This window comes from Pseudophryne corroboree, chromosome 6 (genome assembly GCF_028390025.1).
Source record: "Pseudophryne corroboree isolate aPseCor3 chromosome 6, aPseCor3.hap2, whole genome shotgun sequence".
Classification (NCBI taxonomy): domain Eukaryota; kingdom Metazoa; phylum Chordata; class Amphibia; order Anura; family Myobatrachidae; genus Pseudophryne; species Pseudophryne corroboree.
The window spans coordinates 96,772,103-96,798,471 of NC_086449.1; the positions used below are offsets into that span (position 1 = coordinate 96,772,103).

At 38.9% G+C, this 26,369-nt stretch overlaps 20 non-coding genes across 20 annotated transcripts; all 20 read left to right on the plus strand.

Moving 5' to 3' along the window:
• The first annotated feature begins 399 nt into the window (after nt 1–399).
• On the plus strand, nt 400–472 carry TRNAH-AUG (transfer RNA histidin (anticodon AUG)). Its single transcript has one exon. It is a non-coding gene; the product is annotated as a tRNA-His (tRNA).
• Nucleotides 473–2,714: 2,242 nt separating this feature from the next.
• Nucleotides 2,715–2,787, plus strand: TRNAR-ACG (transfer RNA arginine (anticodon ACG)). Its single transcript has one exon. It is a non-coding gene; the product is annotated as a tRNA-Arg (tRNA).
• A 1,640-nt stretch (nt 2,788–4,427) lies between these two features.
• Nucleotides 4,428–4,500, plus strand: TRNAR-ACG (transfer RNA arginine (anticodon ACG)). Its single transcript has one exon. It is a non-coding gene; the product is annotated as a tRNA-Arg (tRNA).
• A 1,096-nt stretch (nt 4,501–5,596) lies between these two features.
• Nucleotides 5,597–5,669, plus strand: TRNAC-ACA (transfer RNA cysteine (anticodon ACA)). Its single transcript has one exon. It is a non-coding gene; the product is annotated as a tRNA-Cys (tRNA).
• Nucleotides 5,670–7,325: 1,656 nt separating this feature from the next.
• TRNAR-ACG (transfer RNA arginine (anticodon ACG)) lies at nt 7,326–7,399 on the plus strand. Its single transcript has one exon. It is a non-coding gene; the product is annotated as a tRNA-Arg (tRNA).
• An 8-nt stretch (nt 7,400–7,407) lies between these two features.
• On the plus strand, nt 7,408–7,479 carry TRNAH-GUG (transfer RNA histidin (anticodon GUG)). Its single transcript has one exon. It is a non-coding gene; the product is annotated as a tRNA-His (tRNA).
• A 995-nt stretch (nt 7,480–8,474) lies between these two features.
• On the plus strand, nt 8,475–8,547 carry TRNAR-ACG (transfer RNA arginine (anticodon ACG)). The gene has a single exon. It is a non-coding gene; the product is annotated as a tRNA-Arg (tRNA).
• A 1,073-nt stretch (nt 8,548–9,620) lies between these two features.
• Nucleotides 9,621–9,693, plus strand: TRNAR-ACG (transfer RNA arginine (anticodon ACG)). The gene has a single exon. It is a non-coding gene; the product is annotated as a tRNA-Arg (tRNA).
• Nucleotides 9,694–10,194: 501 nt separating this feature from the next.
• On the plus strand, nt 10,195–10,267 carry TRNAR-ACG (transfer RNA arginine (anticodon ACG)). The gene has a single exon. It is a non-coding gene; the product is annotated as a tRNA-Arg (tRNA).
• Nucleotides 10,268–12,500: 2,233 nt separating this feature from the next.
• Nucleotides 12,501–12,573, plus strand: TRNAR-ACG (transfer RNA arginine (anticodon ACG)). The gene has a single exon. It is a non-coding gene; the product is annotated as a tRNA-Arg (tRNA).
• A 1,073-nt stretch (nt 12,574–13,646) lies between these two features.
• TRNAR-ACG (transfer RNA arginine (anticodon ACG)) lies at nt 13,647–13,719 on the plus strand. The gene has a single exon. It is a non-coding gene; the product is annotated as a tRNA-Arg (tRNA).
• A 501-nt stretch (nt 13,720–14,220) lies between these two features.
• TRNAR-ACG (transfer RNA arginine (anticodon ACG)) lies at nt 14,221–14,293 on the plus strand. Its single transcript has one exon. It is a non-coding gene; the product is annotated as a tRNA-Arg (tRNA).
• A 1,659-nt stretch (nt 14,294–15,952) lies between these two features.
• Nucleotides 15,953–16,025, plus strand: TRNAR-ACG (transfer RNA arginine (anticodon ACG)). The gene has a single exon. It is a non-coding gene; the product is annotated as a tRNA-Arg (tRNA).
• A 1,074-nt stretch (nt 16,026–17,099) lies between these two features.
• TRNAR-ACG (transfer RNA arginine (anticodon ACG)) lies at nt 17,100–17,172 on the plus strand. Its single transcript has one exon. It is a non-coding gene; the product is annotated as a tRNA-Arg (tRNA).
• Nucleotides 17,173–19,393: 2,221 nt separating this feature from the next.
• Nucleotides 19,394–19,466, plus strand: TRNAR-ACG (transfer RNA arginine (anticodon ACG)). The gene has a single exon. It is a non-coding gene; the product is annotated as a tRNA-Arg (tRNA).
• Nucleotides 19,467–20,540: 1,074 nt separating this feature from the next.
• TRNAR-ACG (transfer RNA arginine (anticodon ACG)) lies at nt 20,541–20,613 on the plus strand. The gene has a single exon. It is a non-coding gene; the product is annotated as a tRNA-Arg (tRNA).
• A 1,073-nt stretch (nt 20,614–21,686) lies between these two features.
• Nucleotides 21,687–21,759, plus strand: TRNAR-ACG (transfer RNA arginine (anticodon ACG)). The gene has a single exon. It is a non-coding gene; the product is annotated as a tRNA-Arg (tRNA).
• Nucleotides 21,760–22,936: 1,177 nt separating this feature from the next.
• Nucleotides 22,937–23,008, plus strand: TRNAH-GUG (transfer RNA histidin (anticodon GUG)). The gene has a single exon. It is a non-coding gene; the product is annotated as a tRNA-His (tRNA).
• A 1,005-nt stretch (nt 23,009–24,013) lies between these two features.
• On the plus strand, nt 24,014–24,086 carry TRNAR-ACG (transfer RNA arginine (anticodon ACG)). The gene has a single exon. It is a non-coding gene; the product is annotated as a tRNA-Arg (tRNA).
• A 1,073-nt stretch (nt 24,087–25,159) lies between these two features.
• Nucleotides 25,160–25,232, plus strand: TRNAR-ACG (transfer RNA arginine (anticodon ACG)). Its single transcript has one exon. It is a non-coding gene; the product is annotated as a tRNA-Arg (tRNA).
• Nucleotides 25,233–26,369: the final 1,137 nt, after the last annotated feature.

Consider the following 26,369-nt stretch of genomic DNA (forward strand, 5'->3'; position numbering starts at 1 on the left):
TCCATTTCTTTACAATATTGAAGGTAAGGACAATTGAAGAAACTAAGCAGATTCTTTGAATGTGCTTGCACAATTTGTCTTTACTGCTTATTGTGAAGCTATCTTTCCATACTTTGAATCATTTCTTTGTGAATCATTTTCTTGAAATCTGGAAAGCTGACATAAATTCCTGAATACAGGAAACTCAAATGAATGGACTTTGAGCAAGTTCATCACAGGCTGAAAAGATAATTTTGCAGTCACAAAGAAAATTGTTTGTGAGATGTTTATGGGAAATAAGCCCTGCAGCAAGTGTACAGTCAACTCTCAAAATTTGATTCTGTATATACTTCAATAACCATCAAAGCTTGAAACAGGTTCAAAAACATGATGAACACTCCAAAGTGGCATAAGACAGCTGGGCTAGTGGCGCAATGGATAACGCGCCTGACTATGGATCAGAAGATTGTAGGTTCGACTCCTACCTGGCTCATTTATAGTTGCCGTGATCGTATAGTGGTTAGTACTCTGCGTTGTGCCGCAGCAACCCAGGTTCGAATCCGGGTGACGGCATTTTCATTTTATTTCTCACACATCCATTTCTTTACAATATTGAAGGTAAGGACAATTGAAGAAACTAAGCAGATTCTTTGAATGTGCTTGCACAATTTGTCTTTACTGCTTATTGTGAAGCTATCTTTCCATACTTTGAATCATTTCTTGATCATTTCTTTGTGAATCATTTTCTTGAAATCTGGAAAGCTGACATAAATTCCTGAATACAGGAAACTCAAATGAATGGACTCTGAGCAAGTTCATCACAGGCTGAAAATATAATTTTGCAGTCACAAAGAAAATTGTTTGTGAGATCTTTATGGGAAATAAGCCCTGCAGCAAGTGTACAGTCAACTCTGAAAATTTGATTCTGTATATACTTCAATAACCATCAAAGCTTGAAACAGGTTCAAAAACATGATGAACACTCCAAGTAGCATAAGACAGCTGGGCCAGTGGCGTAATGGATAACGCGTCTGACTACGGATCAGCAGATTGTAGGTTTGACTCCTACCTGGCTCATTTAAGTTGCCGTGATCGTATAGTGGTTAGTACTCTGCATTGTGGCCGCAGCAACCCCGGTTCGAATCCGGGTCATGGCATTTTCATTTTATTTCTCACATATCCATTTCTTTACAATATTTAAGGTAAGGACAATTGAAGAAACTAAGCAGATTCTTTGAATGTGCTTGCACAATTTGTCTTTACTGCTTATTGTGAAGCTATCTTTCCATACTTTGAATCATTTCTTTGTGAATCATTTTCTTGAAATCTGGAAAGCTGACATAAATTCCTGAATACAGGAAACTCAAATGAATGGACTCTGAGCAAGTTCATCATAGGCTGAAAAGATCATTTTGCAGTTACAAAAATAATTGTTTGTGAGATGTTTATGGGAAATAAGCCCTGCAGCAAGTGTACAGTCAACTCTCAAAATTTGATTCTGTATATACTTCAATAACCATCAAAGCTTAAAACAGGTTCAAAAACATGATGAACACTCCAAGTAGCATAAGACAGCTGGGCCAGTGGCGCATTGCATAACACGTCTGACTACGGGTCAGCAGATTGTAGGTTCAACTCCTACCTGGCTTGTTTAAGTTGCCGTGATCGTATAGTGGTTAGCACTCTGCGTTGTGGCCGCAGCAACCCTGGTTTGAAGCTGTGTCACGGCATTTTCATTTTATTTCTCACACATCCATTTCTTTACAATATTGAAGGTAAGGACAATTGAAGAAACTAAGCAGATTCTTTGAATGTGCTTGCACAATTTGTCTTTACTGCTTATTGTGAAGCTATCTTTCCATACTTTGAATCATTTCTTTGTGAATCATTTTCTTGAAATCTGGAAAGCTGACATAAATTCCTGAATACAGGAAACTCAAATGAATGGACTCTGAGCAAGTTCATCACAGGCTGAAAAGATCATTTTGCAGTCACAAAAAGAATTGTTTGTGAGATGTTTATGGGAAATAAGCCCTGCAGCAAGTGTACAGTCAACTCTCAAAATTGGATTCTGTATATACTTGAATAACCATCAAAGCTTGAAACAGGTTCAAAAACATGATGAACACTCCAAGTGGCATAAGACAGCTGGGCCAGTGGCGCATTGGATAACGCGTCTGACTACGGATCAGCAGATTGTAGGTTCGACTCCTACCTGGCTCGTTTAAGTTGCTGTGATCGTATAGTGGTTAGTACTCTGCGTTGTGGCCGCAGCAACCCCGGTTCGAATCCGGGTCATGGCATTTTCATTTTATTTCTCACACATCCATTTCTTTACAATATTGAAGGTAAGGACAATTGAAGAAACTAAGCAGATTCTTTGAATGTGCTTGCACAATTTGTCTTTACTGCTTATTGTGAAGCTATCTTTCCATACTTTGAATCATTTCTTGATCATTTCTTTGTGAATCATTTTCTTGAAATCTGGAAAGCTGACATAAATTCCTGAATACAGGAAACTCAAATGAATGGACTCTGAGCAAGTTCATCACAGGCTGAAAATATAATTTTGCAGTCACAAAGAAAATTGTTTGTGAGATGTTTATGGGAAATAAGCCCTGCAGCAAGTGTACAGTCAACTCTCAAAATTTGATTCTGTATATACTTCAATAACCATCAAAGCTTGAAACAGGTTCAAAAACATGATGAACACTCCAAAGTGGCATAAAACAGCTGGGCTAGTGGCGCAATGGATAACGCGCCTGACTACGGATCAGAAGATTGTAGGTTCGACTCCTACCTGGCTCATTTAAGTTGCCGTGATCGTATAGTGGTTAGTACTCTGCGTTGTGGCCGCAGCAACCCTGGTTCGAATCCGGGTGACGGCATTTTCATTTTATTTCTCACACATCCATTTCTTTACAATATTGAAGGTAAGGACAATTGAAGAAACTAAGCAGATTCTTTGAATGTGCTTGCACAATTTGTCTTTACTGCTTATTGTGAAGCTATATTTCCATACTTTGAATCATTTCTTTGTGAATCATTTTCTTGAAAGCTGACATAAATTCCTGAATACAGGAAACTCAAATGAATGGACTCTGAGCAAGTTCATCACAGGATGAAAAGATCATTTTGCAGTCACAAAAAAAATTGTTTGTGAGATGTTTATGGGAAATAAGCCCTGCAGCAAGTGTACAGTCAACTCTCAAAATTTGATTCTGTACATACTTCAATAACCATCAAAGCTTGAAACAGGTTCAAAAACATGATGAACACTCCAAAGTGGCATAAGACAGCTGGGCCAGTGGCACAATGGATAACGCGTCTGACTACGGATCAGAAGATTGTAGGGTCGACTCCTACCTGTCTCGTTTAAGTTGCCGTGATCGTATAGTGGTTAGTACTCTGCGTTGTGGCCGCAGCAACCCTGGTTCGAAGCCTTGTCACGGCATTTTCATTTTATTTCTCACACATCCATTTCTTTACAATATTGAAGGTAAGGACAATTGAAGAAACTAAGCAGATTCTTTGAATGTGCTTGCACAATTTGTCTTTACTGCTTATTGTGAAGCTATCTTTCCATACTTTGAATCATTTCTTTGTGAATCATTTTCTTGAAATCTGGAAAGCTGACATAAATTCCTGAATACAGGAAACTCAAATGAATGGACTCTGAGCAAGTTCATCACAGGCTGAAAAGATCATTTTGCAGTTACAAAAATAATTGTTTGTGAGATGTTTATTGGAAATAAGCCCTGCAGCAAGTGTACAGTCAACTCTCAAAATTTGATTCTGTATATACTTCAATAACCATCAAAGCTTAAAACAGGTTCAAAAACATGATGAACACTCCAAGTGGCATAAGACAGCTGGGCCAGTGGCGCATTGGATAACGCGTCTGACTACGGATCAGCAGATTGTAGGTTCGACTCCTATCTGGCTCGTTTAAGTTGCCGTGATCGTATAGTGGTTAGCACTCTGCGTTGTGGCTGCAGCAACCCTGGTTCGAAGCCGTGTCACGGCATTTTCATTTTATTTCTCACACATCCATTTCTTTACAATATTGAAGGTAAGGACAATTGAAGAAACTAAGCAGATTCTTTGAATGTGCTTGCACAATTTGTCTTTACGGCTTATTGTGAAGCTATCTTTCCATACTTTGAATCATTTCTTTGTGAATCATTTTCTTGAAATCTGGAAAGCTGACATAAATTCCCGAATACAGGAAACTCAAATGAATGGACTCTGAGCAAGTTCATCACAGGCTGAAAAGATCATTTTGCAGTCACAAAAAAAATTGTTTGTGAGATGTTTATGGGAAATAAGCCCTGCAGCAAGTGTACAGTCAACTCTCAAAATTTGATTCTGTATATACTTTAATAACCATCAAAGCTTGAAACAGGTTCAAAAACATGATGAACACTCCAAAGCGGCATAAGACAGCTGTGCCAGTGGCGCAATGGATAACGCGTCTGACTACGGATCAGAAGATTGTAGGTTCGACTCCTACCTGGCTCGTTTAAGTTGCCGTGGTCGTATAGTGGTTAGTACTCTGCATTGTGGCCGCAGCAACCCCGGTTCGAATCCGGGTCACGGCATTTTCATTTTATTTCTCACACATCCATTTCTTTACAATATTGAAGGTAAGGACAATTGAAGAAACTAAGTAGATTATTTGAATGTGCTTGCACAATTTGTCTTTACTGCTTATTGTGAAGCTATCTTTCCATACTTTGAATCATTTCTTGATCATTTCTTTGTGAATCATTTTCTTGAAATCTGGAAAGCTGACATAAATTCCTGAATACAGGAAACTCAAATGAATGGACTCTGAGCAAGTTCATCACAGGCTGAAAAGATCATTTTGCAGTCACAAAAAGAATTGTTTGTGAGATGTTTATGGGAAATAAGCCCTGCAGCAAATGTACAGTCAACTCTCAAAATTTGATTCTGTATATACTTCAATAACCATCAAAGCTTAAAACAGGTTCAAAAACATGATGAACACTCCAAGTGGCATAAGCTAGCTGGGCCAGTGGCGCATTGGATAACACGTCTGACTTCGGATCAGCAGATTGTAGGTTCGACTCCTAGCTGGCTCGTTTAAGTTGCTGTGATCGTATAGTGGTTAGTACTCTGCGTTGTGGCCGCAGCAACCCCGGTTCGAATCCGGGTGACGGCATTTTCATTTTATTTCTCACACATCCATTTCTTTACAATATTGAAGGTAAGGACAATTGAAGAAACTAAGCAGATTCTTTGAATGTGCTTGCACAATTTGTCTTTACTGCTTATTGTGAAGCTATCTTTCCATACTTTGAATCATTTCTTGATCATTTCTTTGTGAATCATTTTCTTGAAATCTGGAAAGCTGACATAAATTCCTGAATACAGGAAACTCAAATGAATGGACTCTGAGCAAGTTCATCACAGGATGAAAAGATAATTTTGCAGTCACAAAGAAAATTGTTTGTGAGATGTTTATGGGAAATAAGCCCTGCAGCAAGTGTACAGTCAACTCTGAAAATGTGATTCTGTATATACTTCAATAACCATCAAAGCTTGAAACAGGTTCAAAAACATGATGAACACTCCAAAGTGGCATAAGACAGCTGGGCCAGTGGCGCAATGGATAACGCGTCTGACTACAGATCAGAAGATTGTAGGTTCGACTCCTACCTGGCTCATTTAAGTTGCCGTGATCGTATAGTGGTTAGTACTCTGCGTTGTGGTCGCAGCAACCCCGGTTCGAATCCAGGTCACTGCATTTTCATTTTATTTCTCACACATCCATTTCTTTACAATATTGAAGGTAAGGACAATTGAAGAAACTAAGCAGATTCTTTGAATGTGCTTGCACAATTTGTCTTTACTGCTTATTGTGAAGCTATCTTTCCATACTTTGAATCATTTCTTTGTGAATCATTTTCTTGAAATCTGGAAAGCTGACATAAATTCCTGAATACAGGAAACTCAAATGAATGGACTCTGAGCAAGTTCATCACAGGCTGAAAAGATCATTTTGCAGTTACAAAAATAATTGTTTGTGAGATGTTTATGGGAAATAAGCCCTGCAGCAAGTGTACAGTCAACTCTCAAAATTTGATTCTGTATATACTTCAATAACCATCAAAGCTTAAAACAGGTTCAAAAACATGATGAACACTCCAAGTAGCATAAGACAGCTGGGCCAGTGGCGCATTGGATAACGCGTCTGACTACGGATCAGCAGATTGTATGTTCGACTCCTACCTGGCTCGTTTAAGTTGCCGTGATCGTATAGTGGTTAGTACTCTGCGTTGTGGCCGCAGCAACCCTGGTTCGAATCCGGGTCACTGCATTTTCATTTTATTTCTCACACATCCATTTCTTTACAATATTGAAGGTAAGGACAATTGAAGAAACTAAGCAGATTCTTTGAATGTGCTTGCACAATTTGTCTTTACTGCTTATTGTAAAGCTATCTTTCCATACTTTGAATCATTTCTTGATCATTTCTTTGTGAATCGTTTTCTTGAAATCTGGAAAGCTGACATAAATTCCTGAATACAGGAAACTCAAATGAATGGAGTCTGAGCAAGTTCATCACAGGCTGAAAAGATCATTTTGCAGTCACAAAAAGAATTGTTTGTGAGATGTTTATGGGAAATAAGCCCTGCGCAAGTGTACAGTCAACTCTCAAAATTTGATTCTGTATATACTTCAATAACCATCAAAGCTTAAAACAGGTTCAAAAACATGATGAACACTCCAAAGTGGCATAAGACAGCTGTGCCAGTGGCGCATTGGATAACGCGTCTGACTACGGATCAGAAGATTGTAGGTTCGACTCCTACCTGGCTCGTTTAAGTTGCCGTGATCGTATAGTGGTTAGTACTCTGCGTTGTGGCCGCAGCAACCCTGGTTCGAAGCCATGTCATGGCATTTTCATTTTATTTCTCACACATCCATTTCTTTACAATATTGAAGGTAAGGACAATTGAAGAAACTAAGCAGATTCTTTGAATGTGCTTGCACAATTTGTCTTTACTGCTTATTGTGAAGCTATCTTTCCATACTTTGAATCATTTCTTTGTGAATCATTTTCTTGAAATCTGGAAAGCTGACATAAATTCCTGAATACAGGAAACTCAAATGAATGGACTCTGAGCAAGTTCATCACAGGCTGAAAAGATCATTTTGCAGTCACAAAAAGAATTGTTTGTGAGATGTTTATGGGAAATAAGCCCTGCAGCAAGTGTACAGTCAACTCTCAAAATTTGATTCTGTATATACTTCAATAACCATCAAAGCTTAAAACAGGTTCAAAAACATGATGAACACTCCAAGTGGCATAAGACAGCTGAGCCAGTGGCGCAATGGATAACGCGTCTGACTACGGATCAGAAGACTGTAGGTTCGACTCCTACCTGGTTAGTTTAAGTTGTCGTGATCGTATAGTGGTTAGTACTCTGCGTTGTGGCCGCAGCAACCCCGGTTCGAATCCGGGTCACGGCATTTTCATTTTATTTCTCGCACATCCATTTCTTTACAATATTGAAGGTAAGGACAATTGAAGAAACTAAGCAGATTCTTTGAATGTGCTTGCACAATTTGTCTTTACTGCTTATTGTGAAGCTATCTTTCCATACTTTGAATCATTTCTTTGTGAATCATTTTCTTGAAATCTGGAAAGCTGACATAAATTCCTGAATACAGGAAACTCAAATGAATGGACTCTGAGCAAGTTCATCACAGGCTTAAAAGATCATTTTGCAGTCACAAAAAAAAATTGTTTGTGAGATGTTTATGGGAAATAAGCCCTGCAGCAAGTGTACAGTCAACTCTCAAAATTTGATTCTGTATATACTTCAATAACCATCAAAGCTTGAAACAGGTTCAAAAACAGGATGAACACTCCAAGTGGCATAAGACAGCTGGGCCAGTGGCGCATTGGATAACGTGTCTAACTGCGGATCAGCAGATTGTATGTTCGACTTCTACCTGGCTCGTTTAAGTTGCCGTGATCGTATAGTGGTTAGTACTCTGCGTTGTGGCCGCAGCAACCCCGGTTCGTATCCGGGTCACGGCATTTTCATTTTATTTCTCACACATCCATTTCTTTACAATATTGAAGGTAAGGACAATTGAAGAAACTAAGCAGATTCTTTGAATGTGCTTGCACAATTTGTCTTTACTGCTTATTGTGAAGCTATCTTTCCATACTTTGAATCATTTCTTTGTGAATCATTTTCTTGAAATCTGGAAAGCTGACATAAATTCCTGAATACAGGAAACTCAAATGAATGGACTCTGAGCAAGTTCATCACAGGCTGAAAAGATTATTTTGTAGTCACAAAGAAAATTGTTTGTGAGATGTTTATGGGAAATAAGCCCTGCAGCAAGTGTACAGTCAACTCTGAAAATTTGATTCTGTATATACTTCAACAACCATCAAAGCTTGAAACAGGTTCAAAAACAGGATGAACACTCCAAAGTGGTATAAGACAGCTGGGCCAGTGGCGCAATGGATAACGCGTCTGACTACGGATCAGAAGATTGTAGGTTCGACTCCTACCTGGCTAGTTTAAGTTTTCGTGAACGTATAGTGGTTAGTACTCTGCGTTGTGGCCGCAGCAACCCCGGTTCGAATCCGGGTCACGGCATTTTCATTTTATTTCTCACACATCCATTTCTTTACAATATTGAAGGTAAGGACAATTGAAGAAACTAAGCAGATTCTTTGAATGTGCTTGCACAATTTGTCTTTACTGCTTATTGTGAAGCTATCTTTCCATACTTTGAATCATTTCTTTGTGAATCATTTTCTTGAAATCTGGAAAGTGACATAAATTCCTGAATACAGGAAACTCAAATGAATGGACTCTGAGCAAGTTCATCACAGGCTGAAAAGATCATTTTGCAGTCACAAAAAGAATTGTTTGTGAGATGTTTATGGGAAATAAGCCCTGCAGCAAGTGTACAGTCAACTCTCAAAATTTGATTCTGTATATACTTCAATAACCATCAAAGCTTAAAACAGGTTCAAAAACATGATGAACACTCCAAGTGGCATAAGACAGCTGGGCCAGTGGCGCATTGGATAACGCGTCTGACTACGGATCAGCAGATTGTAGGTTCGACTCCTAGCTGGCTCGTTTAAGTTGCCGTGATCGTATAGTGGTTAGTACTCTGCGTTGTGGCCGCAGCAACCCTGGTTCGAAGCCGTGTCACGGCATTTTCATTTTATTTCTCACACATCCATTTCTTTACAATATTGAAGGTAAGGACAATTGAAGAAACTAAGCAGATTCTTTGAATGTGCTTGCACAATTTGTCTTTACTGCTTATTGTGAAGCTATCTTTCCATACTTTGAATCATTTCTTTGTGAATCATTTTCTTGAAATCTGGAAAGCTGACATAAATTCCTGAATACAGGAAACTCAAATGAATGGACTCTGAGCAAGTTCATCACAGGCTGAAAAGATCATTTTGCAGTCACAAAAAAAATTGTTTGTGAGATGTTTATGGGAAATAAGCCCTGCAGCAAGTGTACAGTCAACTCTCAAAATTTGATTCTGTATATACTTCAATAACCATCAAAGCTTGAAACAGGTTCAAAAACAAGATGAACACTCCAAACTGGCATAAGACAGCTGGGCCAGTGACGCAATGGATAACGCATCTGACTACGGATCAGAAGATTGTAGGTTCGACTCCTACCTGGCTCGTTTAAGTTGCCGTGATCGTATAGTGGTTAGTACTCTGCGTTGTGGCTGCAGCAACCCTGGTTCGCAGCCGTGTCACGGCATTTTCATTTTATTTCTCACACATCCATTTCTTTACAATATTGAAGGTAAGGACAATTGAAGAAACTAAGCAGATTCTTTGAATGTGCTTGCACAATTTGTCTTTACTGCTTATTGTGAAGCTATCTTTCCATACTTTGAATCATTTCTTTGTGAATAATTTTCTTGAAATCTGGAAAGCTGACATAAATTCCTGAATACAGGAAACTCAAATGAATGGACTCTGAGCAAGTTCATCACAGGCTGAAAAGATTATTTTGTAGTCACAAAGAAAATTGTTTGTGAGATGTTTATGGGAAATAAGCCCTGCAGCAAGTGTACAGTCAACTCTGAAAATTTGATTCTGTATATACTTCAACAACCATCAAAGCTTGAAACAGGTTCAAAAACATGATGAACACTCCAAAGTGGTATAAGACAGCTGGGCCAGTGGCGCAATGGATAACGCGTCTGACTACGGATCAGAAGACTGTAGGTTCGACTCCTACCTGGCTAGTTTAAGTTGTCGTGATCGTATAGTGGTTAGTACTCTGCGTTGTGGCTGCAGCAACCCCGGTTCGAATCCGGGTCACGGCATTTTCATTTTATTTCTCACACATCCATTTCTTTACAATATTGAAGGTAAGGACAATTGAAGAAACTAAGCAGATTCTTTGAATGTGCTTGCACAATTTGTCTTTACTGCTTATTGTGAAGCTATCTTTCCATACTTTGAATCATTTCTTTGTGAATCATTTTCTTGAAATCTGGAAAGCTGACATAAATTCCTGAATTCTGGAAACTCAAATGAATGGACTCTGAGCAAGTTCATCACAGGCTTAAAAGATCATTTTGCAGTCACAAAAAAAATTGTTTGTGAGATGTTTATGGGAAATAAGCCCTGCAGCAAGTGTACAGTCAACTCTCAAAATTTGATTCTGTATATACTTCAATAACCATCAAAGCTTGAAACAGGTTCAAAAACAGGATGAACACTCCAAGTGGCATAAGACAGCTGGGCCAGTGGCGCAATGGAAAACGCGTCTGACTGCGGATCAGCAGATTGTATGTTCGACTTCTACCTGGCTCGTTTAAGTTGCCGTGATCGTATAGTGGTTAGTACTCTGCGTTGTGGCCGCAGCAACCCTGGTTCGTATCCGGGTCACGGCATTTTCATTTTATTTCTCACACATCCATTTCTTTACAATATTGAAGGTAAGGACAATTGAAGAAACTAAGCAGATTCTTTGAATGTGCTTGCACAATTTGTCTTTACTGCTTATTGTGAAGCTATCTTTCCATACTTTGAATCATTTCTTGATCATTTCTTTGTGAATCGTTTTCTTGAAATCTGGAAAGCTGACATAAATTCCTGAATACAGGAAACTCAAATGAATGGACTCTGAGCAAGTTCATCACAGGCTGAAAAGATCATTTTGCAGTCACAAAGAAAATTGTTTGTGAGATGTTTATGGGAAATAAGCCCTGCAGCAAGTGTACAGTCAACTCTGAAAATTTGATTCTGTATATACTTCAACAACCATCAAAGCTTGAAACAGGTTCAAAAACATGATGAACACTCCAAAGTGGTATAAGACAGTTGGAACAGTGGCGCAATGGATAACGCGTCTGACTACGGATCAGAAGATTGTAGGTTCGACTCCTACCTGGCTCGTTTAAGTTGCCGTGATCGTATAGTGGTTAGTACTCTGCGTTGTGGCCGCAGCAACCCTGGTTCGAAGCCGTGTCATGGCATTTTCATTTTATTTCTCACACATCCATTTCTTTACAATATTGAAGGTAAGGACAATTGAAGAAACTAAGCAGATTCTTTGAATGTGCTTGCACAATTTGTCTTTACTGCTTATTGTGAAGCTATCTTTCCATACTTTGAATCATTTCTTTGTGAATCATTTTCTTGAAATCTGGAAAGCTGACATAAATTCCTGAATACAGGAAACTCAAATGAATGGACTCTGAGCAAGTTCATCACAGGCTTAAAAGATCATTTTGCAGTCACAAAAAAAAATTGTTTGTGAGATGTTTATGGGAAATAAGCCCTGCAGCAAGTGTACAGTCAACTCTCAAAATTTGATTCTGTATATACTTCAATAACCATCAAAGCTTGAAACAGGTTCAAAAACAGGATGAACACTCCAAGTGGCATAAGACAGCTGGGCCAGTGGCGCATTGGATAACGTGTCTAACTGCGGATCAGCAGATTGTATGTTCGACTTCTACCTGGCTCGTTTAAGTTGCCGTGATCGTATAGTGGTTAGTACTCTGCGTTGTGGCCGCAGCAACCCCGGTTCGTATCCGGGTCACGGCATTTTCATTTTATTTCTCACACATCCATTTCTTTACAATATTGAAGGTAAGGACAATTGAAGAAACTAAGCAGATTCTTTGAATGTGCTTGCACAATTTGTCTTTACTGCTTATTGTGAAGCTATCTTTCCATACTTTGAATCATTTCTTTGTGAATCATTTTCTTGAAATCTGGAAAGCTGACATAAATTCCTGAATACAGGAAACTCAAATGAATGGACTCTGAGCAAGTTCATCACAGGCTGAAAAGATTATTTTGTAGTCACAAAGAAAATTGTTTGTGAGATGTTTATGGGAAATAAGCCCTGCAGCAAGTGTACAGTCAACTCTGAAAATTTGATTCTGTATATACTTCAACAACCATCAAAGCTTGAAACAGGTTCAAAAACAGGATGAACACTCCAAAGTGGTATAAGACAGCTGGGCCAGTGGCGCAATGGATAACGCGTCTGACTACGGATCAGAAGATTGTAGGTTCGACTCCTACCTGGCTAGTTTAAGTTTTCGTGAACGTATAGTGGTTAGTACTCTGCGTTGTGGCCGCAGCAACCCCGGTTCGAATCCGGGTCACGGCATTTTCATTTTATTTCTCACACATCCATTTCTTTACAATATTGAAGGTAAGGACAATTGAAGAAACTAAGCAGATTCTTTGAATGTGCTTGCACAATTTGTCTTTACTGCTTATTGTGAAGCTATCTTTCCATACTTTGAATCATTTCTTTGTGAATCATTTTCTTGAAATCTGGAAAGTGACATAAATTCCTGAATACAGGAAACTCAAATGAATGGACTCTGAGCAAGTTCATCACAGGCTGAAAAGATCATTTTGCAGTCACAAAAAGAATTGTTTGTGAGATGTTTATGGGAAATAAGCCCTGCAGCAAGTGTACAGTCAACTCTCAAAATTTGATTCTGTATATACTTCAATAACCATCAAAGCTTAAAACAGGTTCAAAAACATGATGAACACTCCAAGTGGCATAAGACAGCTGGGCCAGTGGCGCATTGGATAACGCGTCTGACTACGGATCAGCAGATTGTAGGTTCGACTCCTAGCTGGCTCGTTTAAGTTGCCGTGATCGTATAGTGGTTAGTACTCTGCGTTGTGGCCGCAGCAACCCTGGTTCGAAGCCGTGTCACGGCATTTTCATTTTATTTCTCACACATCCATTTCTTTACAATATTGAAGGTAAGGACAATTGAAGAAACTAAGCAGATTCTTTGAATGTGCTTGCACAATTTGTCTTTACTGCTTATTGTGAAGCTATCTTTCCATACTTTGAATCATTTCTTTGTGAATCATTTTCTTGAAATCTGGAAAGCTGACATAAATTCCTGAATACAGGAAACTCAAATGAATGGACTCTGAGCAAGTTCATCACAGGCTGAAAAGATCATTTTGCAGTCACAAAAAAAATTGTTTGTGAGATGTTTATGGGAAATAAGCCCTGCAGCAAGTGTACAGTCAACTCTCAAAATTTGATTCTGTATATACTTCAATAACCATCAAAGCTTGAAACAGGTTCAAAAACAAGATGAACACTCCAAACTGGCATAAGACAGCTGGGCCAGTGACGCAATGGATAACGCATCTGACTACGGATCAGAAGATTGTAGGTTCGACTCCTACCTGGCTCGTTTAAGTTGCCGTGATCGTATAGTGGTTAGTACTCTGCGTTGTGGCTGCAGCAACCCTGGTTCGCAGCCGTGTCACGACATTTTCATTTTATTTCTCACACATCCATTTCTTTACAATATTGAAGGTAAGGACAATTGAAGAAACTAAGCAGATTCTTTGAATGTGCTTGCACAATTTGTCTTTACTGCTTATTGTGAAGCTATCTTTCCATACTTTGAATCATTTCTTTGTGAATAATTTTCTTGAAATCTGGAAAGCTGACATAAATTCCTGAATACAGGAAACTCAAATGAATGGACTCTGAGCAAGTTCATCACAGGCTGAAAAGATTATTTTGTAGTCACAAAGAAAATTGTTTGTGAGATGTTTATGGGAAATAAGCCCTGCAGCAAGTGTACAGTCAACTCTGAAAATTTGATTCTGTATATACTTCAACAACCATCAAAGCTTGAAACAGGTTCAAAAACATGATGAACACTCCAAAGTGGTATAAGACAGCTGGGCCAGTGGCGCAATGGATAACGCGTCTGACTACGGATCAGAAGACTGTAGGTTCGACTCCTACCTGGCTAGTTTAAGTTGTCGTGATCGTATAGTGGTTAGTACTCTGCGTTGTGGCTGCAGCAACCCCGGTTCGAATCCGGGTCACGGCATTTTCATTTTATTTCTCACACATCCATTTCTTTACAATATTGAAGGTAAGGACAATTGAAGAAACTAAGCAGATTCTTTGAATGTGCTTGCACAATTTGTCTTTACTGCTTATTGTGAAGCTATCTTTCCATACTTTGAATCATTTCTTTGTGAATCATTTTCTTGAAATCTGGAAAGCTGACATAAATTCCTGAATTCTGGAAACTCAAATGAATGGACTCTGAGCAAGTTCATCACAGGCTTAAAAGATCATTTTGCAGTCACAAAAAAAATTGTTTGTGAGATGTTTATGGGAAATAAGCCCTGCAGCAAGTGTACAGTCAACTCTCAAAATTTGATTCTGTATATACTTCAATAACCATCAAAGCTTGAAACAGGTTCAAAAACAGGATGAACACTCCAAGTGGCATAAGACAGCTGGGCCAGTGGCGCAATGGAAAACGCGTCTGACTGCGGATCAGCAGATTGTATGTTCGACTTCTACCTGGCTCGTTTAAGTTGCCGTGATCGTATAGTGGTTAGTACTCTGCGTTGTGGCCGCAGCAACCCTGGTTCGTATCCGGGTCACGGCATTTTCATTTTATTTCTCACACATCCATTTCTTTACAATATTGAAGGTAAGGACAATTGAAGAAACTAAGCAGATTCTTTGAATGTGCTTGCACAATTTGTCTTTACTGCTTATTGTGAAGCTATCTTTCCATACTTTGAATCATTTCTTGATCATTTCTTTGTGAATCGTTTTCTTGAAATCTGGAAAGCTGACATAAATTCCTGAATACAGGAAACTCAAATGAATGGACTCTGAGCAAGTTCATCACAGGCTGAAAAGATCATTTTGCAGTCACAAAGAAAATTGTTTGTGAGATGTTTATGGGAAATAAGCCCTGCAGCAAGTGTACAGTCAACTCTGAAAATTTGATTCTGTATATACTTCAACAACCATCAAAGCTTGAAACAGGTTCAAAAACATGATGAACACTCCAAAGTGGTATAAGACAGTTGGAACAGTGGCGCAATGGATAACGCGTCTGACTACGGATCAGAAGATTGTAGGTTCGACTCCTACCTGGCTCGTTTAAGTTGCCGTGATCGTATAGTGGTTAGTACTCTGCGTTGTGGCCGCAGCAACCCTGGTTCGAAGCCGTGTCATGGCATTTTCATTTTATTTCTCACACATCCATTTCTTTACAATATTGAAGGTAAGGACAATTGAAGAAACTAAGCAGATTCTTTGAATGTGCTTGCACAATTTGTCTTTACTGCTTATTGTGAAGCTATCTTTCCATACTTTGAATCATTTCTTTGTGAATCATTTTCTTGAAATCTGGAAAGCTGACATAAATTCCTGAATACAGGAAACTCAAATGAATGGACTCTGAGCAAGTTCATCACAGGATGAAAAGATAATTTTGCAGTCACAAAGAAAATTGTTTGTGAGATGTTTATGGGAAATAAGCCCTGCAGCAAGTGTACAGTCAACTCTGAAAATATGATTCTGTATATACTTCAATAACCATCAAAGCTTGAAACAGGTTCAAAAACATGATGAACACTCCAAAGTGGCATAAGACAGCTGGGCCAGTGGCGCAATGGATAACGCGTCTGACTACGGATCAGAAGATTGTAGGTTCGACTCCTACCTGGCTCATTTAAGTTGCCGTGATTGTATAGTGGTTAGTACTCTGCGTTGTGGTCGCAGCAACCCCGGTTCGAATCCAGGTCACGGCATTTTCATTTTATTTCTCACACATCCATTTCTTTACAATATTGAAGGTAAGGACAATTGAAGAAACTAAGCAGATTCTTTGAATGTGCTTGCACAATTTGTCTTTACTGCTTATTGTGAAGCTATCTTTCCATACTTTGAATCATTTCTTTGTGAATCATTTTCTTGAAATCAGGAAAGCTGACATAAATTCCTGAATTCTGGAAACTCAAATGAATGGACTCTGAGCAAGTTCATCACAGGCTTAAAAGATCATTTTGCAGTCACAAAAAAAATTGTTTGTGAGATGTTTATGGGAAATAAGCCCTGCAGCAAGTGTACAGTCAACTCTCAAAATTTGATTCTGTATATACTTCAATAACCATCAAAGCTTGAAACAGGTTCAAAATCAGGATGAACACTCCAAGTGGCATAAGACAGCTGGGCCAGTGGCGCAATGGAAAACGCGTCTAACTGCGGATCAGCAGATTGTATGTTCGACTTCTACCTGGCTCGTTTAAGTTGCCGTGATCGTATAGTGGTTAGTACTCTGCGTTGTGGCCGCAGCAACCCCGGTTCGTATCCGGGTCACGGCATTTTCATTTTATTTCTCACACATCCATTTCTTTACAATATTGAAGGTAAGGACAATTGAAGAAACTAAGCAGATTCTTTGAATGTGCTTGCACAATTTGTCTTTACTGCTTATTGTGAAGCTATCTTTCCATACTTTGAATCATTTCTTTGTGAATCATTTTCTTGAAATCTGGAAAGCTGACATAAATTCCTGAATACAGGAAACTCAAATGAATGGACTCTGAGCAAGTTCATCACAGGCTGAAAAGATTATTTTGTAGTCACAAAGAAAATTGTTTGTGAGATGTTTATGGGAAATAAGCCCTGCAGCAAGTGTACAGTCAACTCTGAAAATTTGATTCTGTATATACTTCAACAACCATCAAAGCTTGAAACAGGTTCAAAAACATGATGAACACTCCAAAGTGGTATAAGACAGCTGGGCCAGTGGCGCAATGGATAACGCGTCTGACTACGGATCAGAAGATTGTAGGTTCGACTCCTACCTGGCTAGTTTAAGTTTTCGTGATCGTATAGTGGTTAGTACTCTGCGTTGTGGCCGCAGCAACCCTGGTTCGAAGCCATGTCATGGCATTATCATTTTATTTCTCACACATCCATTTCTTTACAATATTGAAGGTAAGGACAATTGAAGAAACTAAGCAGATTCTTTGAATGTGCTTGCACAATTTGTCTTTACTGCTTATTGTGAAGCTATCTTTCCATACTTTGAATCATTTCTTTGTGAATCATTTTCTTGAAATCTGGAAAGCTGACATAAATTCCTGAATACAGGAAACTCAAATGAATGGACTCTGAGCAAGTTCATCACAGGCTGAAAAGATCATTTTGCAGTCACAAAAAGAATTGTTTGTGAGATGTTTATGGGAAATAAGCCCTGCAGCAAGTGTACAGTCAACTCTCAAAATTTGATTCTGTATATACTTCAATAACCATCAAAGCTTAAAACAGGTTCAAAAACATGATGAACACTCCAAGTGGCATAAGACAGCTGGGTCAGTGGCGCAATGGATAACGCGTCTGACTACGGATCAGCAGATTGTAGGTTCGACTCCTAGCTGGCTTGTTTAAGTTGCCGTGATCGTATAGTGGTTAGTCCTCTGCGTTGTGGCCGCAGCAACCCTGGTTCGAAGCAGTGTCACGGCATTTTCATTTTATTTCTCACACATCCATTTCTTTACAATATTGAAGGTAAGGACAATTGAAGAAACTAAGCAGATTCTTTGAATGTGCTTGCACAATTTGTCTTTACTGCTTATTGTGAAGCTATCTTTCCATACTTTGAATCATTTCTTTGTGAATAATTTTCTTGAAATCTGGAAAGCTGACATAAATTCCTGAATACAGGAAACTCAAATGAATGGACTCTGAGCAAGTTCATCACAGGCTGAAAAGATCATTTTGCAGTCACAAAAAGAATTGTTTGTGAGATGTTTAAGGGAAATAAGCCCTGCAGCAAGTGTACAGTCAACTCTCAAAATTTGATTCTGTATATACTTCAATAACCATCAAAGCTTAAAACAGGTTCAAAAACATGATGAACACTCCTAGTGGCATAAGACAGCTGGGCCAGTGGCGCATTGGATAACGTGTCTGACTACGTATCAGCAGATTGTAGGTTCGACTCCTAGCTGGCTCGTTTAAGTTGCCTTGATCGTATAGTGGTTAGTACTCTGCGTTGTGGCCGCAGCAACCCCGGTTCGAATCCGGGTGACGGCATTTTCATTTTATTTCTCACACATCCATTTCTTTACAATATTGAAGGTAAGGACAATTGAAGAAACTAAGCAGATTTTTTGAATGTTCTTGCACAATTTGTCTTTACTGCTTATTGTGACGCTATCTTTCCATACTTTGAATCATTTCTTTGTGAATCATTTTCTTGAAATCTGGAAAGCTGACATAAATTCCTGAATACAGGAAACTCAAATGAATGGACTCTGAGCAAGTTCATCACAGGCTTAAAAGATCATTTTGCAGTCACAAAAAAGAATTGTTTGTGAGATGTTTATGGGAAATAAGCCCTGCAGCAAGTGTACAGTCAACTCTCAAAATTTGATTCTGTATATACTTCAATAACCATCAAAGCTTGAAACAGGTTCAAAAACAGGATGAACACTCCAAGTGCCATAAGACAGCTGGGCCAGTGGCGCAATGGAAAACGCGTCTGACTGCGGATCAGCAGATTGTATGTTCGACTTCTACCTGGCTCGTTTAAGTTGTCGTGATCGTATAGTGGTTAGTACTCTGCGTTGTGGCTGCAGCAACCCCGGTTCGTATCCGGGTCACGGCATTTTCATTTTATTTCTCACACATCCATTTCTTTACAATATTGAAGGTAAGGACAATTGAAGAAACTAAGCAGATTCTTTGAATGTGCTTGCACAATTTGTCTTTACTGCTTATTGTGAAGCTATCTTTCCATACTTTGAATCATTTCTTTGTGAATCATTTTCTTGAAATCTGGAAAGCTGACATAAATTCCTGAATACAGGAAACTCAAATGAATGGACTCTGAGCAAGTTCATCACAGGCTGAAAAGATCATTTTGCAGTCACAAAAAAAATTGTTTGTGAGATGTTTATGGGCAATAAGCCCTGCAGCAAGTGTACAGTCAACTCTCAAAATTTGATTCTGTATATTCTTCAATAACCATCAAAGCTTGAAACAGGTTCAAAAACAAGATGAACACTCCAAAGTGGCATAAGACAGCTGGGCCAGTGGCGCAATGGATAACGCATCTGACTACGGATCAGAAGATTGTAGGTTCGACTCCTACCTGGCTCGTTTAAGTTGCCGTGATCGTATAGTGGTTAGTACTCTGCGTTGTGGCTGCAGCAACCCTGGTTCGCAGCCGTGTCACGGCATTTTCATTTTATTTCTCACACATCCATTTCTTTACAATATTGAAGGTAAGGACAATTGAAGAAACTAAGCAGATTCTTTGAATGTGCTTGCACAATTTGTCTTTACTGCTTATTGTGAAGCTATCTTTCCATACTTTGAATCATTTTTTTGTGAATCATTTTCTTGAAATCTGGAAAGCTGACATAAATTCCTGAATTCTGGAAACTCAAATGAATGGACTCTGAGCAAGTTCATCACAGGCTTAAAAGATCATTTTGCAGTCACAAAAAAAATTGTTTGTGAGATGTTTATGGGAAATAAGCCCTGCAGCAAGTGTACAGTCAACTCTCAAAATTTGATTCTGTATATACTTCAATAACCATCAAAGCTTGAAACAGGTTCAAAATCAGGATGAACACTCCAAGTGGCATAAGACAGCTGGGCCAGTGGCGCAATGGAAAACGCGTCTAACTGCGGATCAGCAGATTGTATGTTCGACTTCTACCTGGCTCGTTTAAGTTGCCGTGATCGTATAGTGGTTAGTACTCTGCGTTGTGGCCGCAGCAACCCCGGTTCGTATCCGGGTCACGGCATTTTCATTTTATTTCTCACACATCCATTTCTTTACAATATTGAAGGTAAGGACAATTGAAGAAACTAAGCAGATTCTTTGAATGTGCTTGCACAATTTGTCTTTACTGCTTATTGTGAAGCTATCTTTCCATACTTTGAATCATTTCTTTGTGAATCATTTTCTTGAAATCTGGAAAGCTGACATAAATTCCTGAATACAGGAAACTCAAATGAATGGACTCTGAGCAAGTTCATCACAGGCTGAAAAGATTATTTTGTAGTCACAAAGAAAATTGTTTGTGAGATGTTTATGGGAAATAAGCCCTGCAGCAAGTGTACAGTCAACTCTGAAAATTTGATTCTGTATATACTTCAACAACCATCAAAGCTTGAAACAGGTTCAAAAACATGATGAACACTCCAAAGTGGTATAAGACAGCTGGGCCAGTGGCGCAATGGATAACGCGTCTGACTACGGATCAGAAGATTGTAGGTTCGACTCCTACCTGGCTAGTTTAAGTTTTCGTGATCGTATAGTGGTTAGTACTCTGCGTTGTGGCCGCAGCAACCCCGGTTCGAATCCGGGTCACGGCATTTTCATTTTATTTCTCACACATCCATTTCTTTACAATATTGAAGGTAAGGACAATTGAAGAAACTAAGCAGATTCTTTGAATGTGCTTGCACAATTTGTCTTTACTGCTTATTGTGAAGCTATCTTTCCATACTTTGAATCATTTCTTTGTGAATCATTTTCTTGAAATCTGGAAAGTGACATAAATTCCTGAATACAGGAAACTCAAATGAATGGACTCTGAGCAAGTTCATCACAGGCTGAAAAGATCATTTTGCAGTCACAAAAAGAATTGTTTGTGAGATGTTTATGGGAAATAAGCCCTGCAGCAAGTGTACAGTCAACTCTCAAAATTTGATTCTGTATATACTTCAATAACCATCAAAGCTTAAAACAGGTTCAAAAACATGATGAACACTCCAAGTGGCATAAGACAGCTGGGCCAGTGGAGCATTGGATAACGCGTCTGACTACGGATCAGCAGATTGTAGGTTCGACTCCTAGCTGGCTCGTTTAAGTTGCCGTGATCGTATAGTGGTTAGTACTCTGCGTTGTGGCCGCAGCAACCCTGGTTCGAAGCCGTGTCACGGCATTTTCATTTTATTTCTCACACATCCATTTCTTTACAATATTGAAGGTAAGGACAATTGAAGAAACTAAGCAGATTCTTTGAATGTGCTTGCACAATTTGTCTTTACTGCTTATTGTGAAGCTATCTTTCCATACTTTGAATCATTTCTTTGTGAATCATTTTCTTGAAATCTGGAAAGCTGACATAAATTCCTGAATACAGGAAACTCAAATGAATGGACTCTGAGCAAGTTCATCACAGGCTGAAAAGATCATTTTGCAGTCACAAAAAAAATTGTTTGTGAGATGTTTATGGGAAATAAGCCCTGCAGCAAGTGTACAGTCAACTCTGAAAATTTGATTCTGTATATACTTCAACAACCATCAAAGCTTGAAACAGGTTCAAAAACATGATGAACACTCCAAAGTGGTATAAGACAGCTGGGCCAGTGGCGCAATGGATAACGCGTCTGACTACGGATCAGAAGATTGTAGGTTCGACTCCTACCTGGCTAGTTTAAGTTTTCGTGATCGTATAGTGGTTAGTACTCTGCGTTGTGGCCGCAGCAACCCCGGTTCGAATCCGGGTCACGGCATTTTCATTTTATTTCTCACACATCCATTTCTTTACAATATTGAAGGTAAGGACAATTGAAGAAACTAAGCAGATTCTTTGAATGTGCTTGCACAATTTGTCTTTACTGCTTATTGTGAAGCTATCTTTCCATACTTTGAATCATTTCTTGATCATTTCTTTGTGAATCATTTTCTTGAAATCTGGAAAGCTGACATAAATTCCCGAATACAGGAAACTCAAATGAATGAACTCTGAGCAAGTTCATCACAGGCTGAAAAGATCATTTTGCAGTCACAAAAAAAATTGTTTGTGAGATGTTTATGGGAAATAAGCCCTGCAGCAAGTGTACAGTCAACTCTCAAAATTTGATTCTGTATATACTTGAATAACCATCAAAGCTTGAAACAGGTTCAAAAACATGATGAACACTCCAAAGTGGCATAGGACAGCTGGGCCAGTGGCGCAATGGATAACGCGTCTGACTACGGATCAGCAGATTGTAGGTTCGACTTCTACCTGGCTCGTTTAAGTTGCCGTGATCGTATAGTGGTTAGTACTCTGCGTTGTGGCCGCAGCAACCCCGGTTAGAATCCAGGTCACTGCTTTTTTATTTTATTTCTCACACATCCATTTCTTTACAATATTGAAGGTAAGGACAATTGAAGAAACTAAGCAGATTCTTTGAATGTGCTTGCACAATTTGTCTTTACTGCTTATTGTGAAGCTGTCTTTCCATACTTTGAATAATTTCTTGATCATTTCTTTGTGAATCATTTTCTTGAAATCTGGAAAGCTGAAATAAATTCCTGAATACAGGAAACTCAAATGAATTGACTCTGAGCAAGTTCATCACAGGCTGAAAAGATCATTTTGCAGTCACAAAGAAAATTGTTTGTGAGATGTTTATGGGAAATAAGCCCTGCAGCAAGTGTACAGTCAACTCTCAAAATTTGATTCTGTATATACTTGAATAACCATCAAAGCTTGAAACAGGTTCAAAAACATGATGAACACTCCAAGTGGCATAAGACAGCTGGGCCAGTGGCGCAATGGATAAAGCGTCTGACTACGGATCAGCAGATTGTAGGTTCGACTCCTACCTGGCTCATTTAAGTTGCCGTGATCGTATAGTGGTTAGTACTCTGCGTTGTGGCCGCAGCAACCCTGGTTCGAATCCGGGTCACGGCATTTTCATTTTATTTCTCACACATCCATTTCTTTACAATATTGAAGGTAAGGACAATTGAAGAAACTAAGCAGATTCTTTGAATGTGCTTGCACAATTTGTCTTTACTGCTTATTGTGAAGCTATCTTTCCATACTTTGAATCATTTCTTTGTGAATCATTTTCTTGAAATCTGGAAAGCTGACATAAATTCCTGAATACAGGAAACTCAAATGAATGGACTCTGAGCAAGTTCATCACAGGCTGAAAAGATCATTTTGCAGTCACAAAAAGAATTGTTTGTGAGATGTTTATGGGAAATAAGCCCTGCAGCAAGTGTACAGTCAACTCTCAAAATTTGATTCTGTATATACTTCAATAACCATCAAAGCTTAAAACAGGTTCAAAAACATGGTGAACACTCCAAGTGACATAAGACAGCTGGGCCAGTGGCGCATTGGATAACGCATCTGACTACGGATCAGCAGATTGTAGGTTCGACTCTTATCTGGCTCGTTTAGGTTGACGTGATCGTATAGTGGTTAGCACTCTGCGTTGTGGCCGCAGCAACCCTGGTTCGAAGCCGTGTCACGGCATTTTCATTTTATTTCTCACACATCCATTTCTTTACAATATTGAAGGTAAGGACAATTGAAGAAACTAAGCAGATTCTTTGAATGTGCTTGCACAATTTGTCTTTACTGCTTATTGTGAAGCTATCTTTCCATACTTTGAATCATTTCTTGATCATTTCTTTGTGAATAATTTTCTTGAAATCTGGAAAGCTGACATAAATTCCTGAATACAGGAAACTCAAATGAATTGACTCTGAGCAAGTTCATCACAGGCTGAAAATATAATTTTGCAGTCACAAAGAAAATTGTTTGTGAGATCTTTATGGGAAATAAGCCCTGCAGCAAGTGTACAGTCAACTCTCAAAATTTGATTCTGTATATACTTCAATAACCATCAAAGCTTGAAACAGGTTCAAAAACATGATGAACACTCCAAAGTGGCATAAGACAGCTGGGCTAGTGGCGCAATGGATAACGCGCCTGACTACGGATCAGAAGATTGTAGGTTCGACTCCTACCTGGCTCATTTAAGTTGCCGTGATCGTATAGTGGTTAGTACTCTGCGTTGTGCAGCAGCAACCCCGGTTCGAATCCGGGTGACGGCTTTTTCATTTTATTTCTCACACATCCATTTCTTTACAATATTGAATGTAAGGACAATTGAAGAAACTAAGCAGATTCTTTGAATGTGCTTGCACAATTTGTCTTTACTGCTTATTGTGAAGCTATCTTTCCATACTTTGAATCATTTCTTTGTGAATCATTTTCTTGAAATCTGGAAAGCTGACATAAATTCCTGAATACAGGAAACTCAAATGAATGGACTCTGAGCAAGTTCATCACAGGCTGAAAAGATCATTTTGCAGTCACAAAAAGAATTGTTTGTGAGATGTTTATGGGAAATAAGCCCTGCAGCAAGTGTACAGTCAACTCTGAAAATTTGATTCTGTATATACTTCAATAACCATCAAAGCTTGAAACAGGTTCAAAAACATGATGAACACTCCAAGTAGCATAAGACAGCTGGGCCAGTGGCGTAATGGATAACGCGTGTGACTACGGATCAGCAGATTGTAGGTTCGACTCCTATCTGGCTCGTTTAGGTTGCAGTGATCGTATAGTGGTTAGCACTCTGCGTTGTGGCCGCAGCAACCCTGGTTCGAAGCCGTGTCACGGCATTTTCATTTTATTTCTCACACATCCATTTCTTTACAATATTGAAGGTAAGGACAATTGAAGAAACTAAGCAGATTCTTTGAATGTGCTTGCACAATTTGTCTTTACTGCTTATTGTGAAGCTATCTTTCCATACTTTGAATCATTTCTTTGTGAATCATTTTCTTGAAATCTGGAAAGCTGACATAAATTCCTGAATACAGGAAACTCAAATGAATGGACTTTGAGCAAGTTCATCACAGGCTGAAAAGATAATTTTGCAGTCACAAAGAAAATTGTTTGTGAGATGTTTATGGGAAATAAGCCCTGCAGCAAGTGTACAGTCAACTCTCAAAATTTGATTCTGTATATACTTCAATAACCATCAAAGCTTGAAACAGGTTCAAAAACATGATGAACACTCCAAAGTGGCATAAGACAGCTGGGCTAGTGGCGCAATGGATAACGCGCCTGACTACGGATCAGAAGATTGTAGGTTCGACTCCTACCTGGCTCATTTATAGTTGCCGTGATCGTATAGTGGTTAGTACTCTGCGTTGTGCCGCAGCAACCCAGGTTCGAATCCGGGTGACGGCATTTTCATTTTATTTCTCACACATCCATTTCTTTACAATATTGAAGGTAAGGACAATTGAAGAAACTAAGCAGATTCTTTGAATGTGCTTGCACAATTTGTCTTTACTGCTTATTGTGAAGCTATCTTTCCATACTTTGAATCATTTCTTGATCATTTCTTTGTGAATCATTTTCTTGAAATCTGGAAAGCTGACATAAATTCCTGAATACAGGAAACTCAAATGAATGGACTCTGAGCAAGTTCATCACAGGCTGAAAATATAATTTTGCAGTCACAAAGAAAATTGTTTGTGAGATCTTTATGGGAAATAAGCCCTGCAGCAAGTGTACAGTCAACTCTGAAAATTTGATTCTGTATATACTTCAATAACCATCAAAGCTTGAAACAGGTTCAAAAACATGATGAACACTCCAAGTAGCATAAGACAGCTGGGCCAGTGGCGTAATGGATAACGCGTCTGACTACGGATCAGCAGATTGTAGGTTTGACTCCTACCTGGCTCATTTAAGTTGCCGTGATCGTATAGTGGTTAGTACTCTGCATTGTGGCCGCAGCAACCCCGGTTCGAATCCGGGTCATGGCATTTTCATTTTATTTCTCACATATCCATTTCTTTACAATATTTAAGGTAAGGACAATTGAAGAAACTAAGCAGATTCTTTGAATGTGCTTGCACAATTTGTCTTTACTGCTTATTGTGAAGCTATCTTTCCATACTTTGAATCATTTCTTTGTGAATCATTTTCTTGAAATCTGGAAAGCTGACATAAATTCCTGAATACAGGAAACTCAAATGAATGGACTCTGAGCAAGTTCATCATAGGCTGAAAAGATCATTTTGCAGTTACAAAAATAATTGTTTGTGAGATGTTTATGGGAAATAAGCCCTGCAGCAAGTGTACAGTCAACTCTCAAAATTTGATTCTGTATATACTTCAATAACCATCAAAGCTTAAAACAGGTTCAAAAACATGATGAACACTCCAAGTAGCATAAGACAGCTGGGCCAGTGGCGCATTGCATAACACGTCTGACTACGGGTCAGCAGATTGTAGG